The 3,042-nt window shown below is 35.5% G+C and overlaps 1 non-coding gene across 1 annotated transcript; it reads right to left on the bottom strand.

Moving 5' to 3' along the window:
* Positions 2,649-2,721, bottom strand: TRNAS-GGA. Its single transcript has one exon. It is a non-coding gene; the product is annotated as a tRNA-Ser (tRNA).

The following is a 3,042-nucleotide window of genomic DNA, read 5'->3' as shown; positions in this document are numbered from 1 at the left end:
CTTCCAAAGAAATCCCAGGGCTGATCTCCTTCAGAATGGACTGGTTGGTTCTCTTTGTAGTCCAAGGGACTCTCAAGAGTCTTCTCTAACACCACAGTTCAAAAGCATCAATTCTTTGGTGCTCAGCCTTCTTCACAGTCCAACTCTCATATCCATACATGACCACTGGAAAAACCATAGCCTTGACTAGATGGACCTTAGTCAGCAAAGAAATGTCTCTGCTTTTGAATATGCTATCTAGGTTGGTCATAAATTTTCTTCCAAGGAGTAAGCGTCTTTTAATTTCATGGCTGCAATCACCATCTGCAGTGATTTTGGAGGCCCCCAAAATAAAGTCTGACACTGTTTCCACTGTTTCCCCATCTATTTCCCATGAAGTGATGGGACCGGATGCCATGATCTTTGTTTTCTGAATGTTGAGCTTTAGGCCAACTTTTCACTCTCCACTTTCACTTTCATCAAGAGGCTTTTTAGTTCCTCTTCACTTTCTGCCATAAGGGTGGTATCATCTGCATATCTGAGGTTTTTGATATTTCTCCCGGCAATCTTGATTCCAGCTTGTGTTTAAATCATTCCAAACACTAGCCCACTATTAATAACCAAGAAACTCTAGTTAATTCCCTCAGAAAAATGTATAGAGATCAAAGCAAAGTAAAGCTGCACATCAGTGAGATTTGCTTGGATGAAAAAATAATACAATTGCACTTCATTGTGTATGGAGACAATACATTTATTACTCTTACAGTTTATTTTATGTTTGTAAATGTCTGTGCAACTCAGATCAGAAAGAAGAGCTGCCAAATATTTAACATGTAAGTTTAAAATAAATATATACTGACAAGGTACCTGAAGATACATCAGTTATCATTAAAATGTTGAAGGAGAAACCAAACTGATTTTGCAGCAAAAGTACAAAGCACATAACATATTGCTGTGAGCAAGAAATAAAATTTTACACATCAAAAATCATTCTATATTAAAGTATGAGTTTAATTTGTTTCTAATATATATGCACCTGTGGCTGGGAAAAATAAGCTGATTCTAAAGATCTTGTGAAAACACAGGTAAACTATGAATGATGAGAAGATATATTAATGATCATAATGAGAAGAAGAAGTCAGTGATGGACACTAGATATAAAAGATACGATAGTATACTATAAATTATATATTTACATTTGTAATATGTGATATAAGTTGCTACAAGAACATAAAACTTCTGAAAATATAAACAGATTTCACATGAAAATATATGACTTCACATCTGTAGAGGTGAAGTGATTTGTATAGTAAATGATTTGTAGCAAAACTAACCAATCAAAAATAATAAAGATAAAACAATAAAACACTTTTTATCTCTTGCCTTCAAATAAGTTGCATTTGGATAAGCATTCATCTAAATGAATGCTATTGAATAGTACCATTAGGAAGAATAGAATACATATGTGATTGTCTTTAAAAATAGTTTCAGAGTTAGGAAGGATTACATTTATTAAATATTCCTAAAAGTCTTAAAAATAAGAATAAATATACCTGCTATATAAATATACAATATTCTGCAAAGGAAAATTCAAACTCACCACTAACAAATTAAAGAAAAAATATAGTACCAAAATAGGGGGAAATGTTTACACTACTTGTCAAGGGAAAAAATGAATTAAAATTTAGTTTAAAACTAATTGAATTTTTTTAACATAGAAATAGTACAAATAATTAAAAGTGACATTTGATAGAAGAAAAAGGCAGTAAGCTCAATTGATTGAAAAAGGAAGTAAAATGTCTCTTCAAACATATAAAAAGATTTCTAATATCAAAGTAAAATGTAAAAAATGTTTTTCACTTATTTGTAAAGGTCAGAAAATATAACACACTTTCCTGGTGAGGCTTTGAGGAAATGTGTTTCCCCATGAGAGTTCTATCAAAAGATATCAGACGATATCCATCTATTTAAACTGATTGCTTTTGATTATAACACTTCAACTTATATTATTCAAAAGATACACTCAGATATGTGAAAAAATACTTTAAGTGCATAGTATTAATTTTAACGTTGGTAGTAGTAACACCATTGGTTAAGATTGAAGGGTAAGTTGATGAATGGTTTTTCTTAATTATTATTTACCTGTGCAATGAGACACAAAGATCTTTTAAAAAGATTAAGGGAGAGGCTTCTCTGGTGGCTCAGATGGTAAAGCATCTGCCAGCAATGCGGGAGACCCAGGTTCGATTCCTGGGTCGGGAAGATCCCCTGGAGAAGGAAATGGCAATCCACTCCAGCATTCTTGCCTGGAAAATCCCATGGGTGGAGGAGCCTGATAGGTTACAGTCCCTGGGATTGCGTAGAGTCGGACATGACTGAGCGACTTCGCTTTCACTTTATCAAATAATAAGAAATATTTTTAACCTTTATTGTAAATAAAGTAAAAGGAAGGAACAGGATAACATATAAACTGTACACTGCTCTTTATGTGAAAATAAAAAAAGAGACAGCTCAGATTTCTTCCTTTTCTTATGAAAGTGAAAGTGAAGTCGCTCAGTCCTGTCCGACTTTTATCGACCCCAAGGACTGTAGCCTACCAGGCTTTTCCCTCCATGGGATTCTCCAGGCAAGAGTACTGGAGTGGGTTGCCATTTCTTCCTCCAGGGGATCTTCCTGACCCAGGAATCGAACCTGGGTCTCCTGCATTCCAGGCAAACACTTTAACCTCTGAGCCACCAGGGAAGTAAGTGAAAGTGAAAGTCACTCAGTCATGTCCGACTCTTTGCGACCCCATGAACTATACAGTATTCTCCAGGCCAGAATACTGGAGTGGTTAGCCTTTCCCTTCTCAAGGGGATCTTCCCAACCAAGGGATGGAATCCAGGTTTCTTACAAGGCAGGCAGATGCTTTACCAAGAGGGAAGTCCTTACTTCCTTTTCTTATAAGAACAATAATTCCTTAATGAACTTCCCATCTCCATCATATCATCTAAGCCTATGTACCTCTCAGAGGTCCTGTCTTCAGATACCATCACGGTGGGGATAAAGGATTCAAAATTGAGC

The sequence above is a fragment of the Capra hircus genome, chromosome 20 (genome assembly GCF_001704415.2).
Source record: "Capra hircus breed San Clemente chromosome 20, ASM170441v1, whole genome shotgun sequence".
NCBI classification, from domain to species: Eukaryota; Metazoa; Chordata; class Mammalia; order Artiodactyla; family Bovidae; genus Capra; species Capra hircus.
The sequence above is the reverse complement of the archived record's forward strand: the minus strand, read 5'-3'. Positions and strand labels throughout refer to the sequence as shown.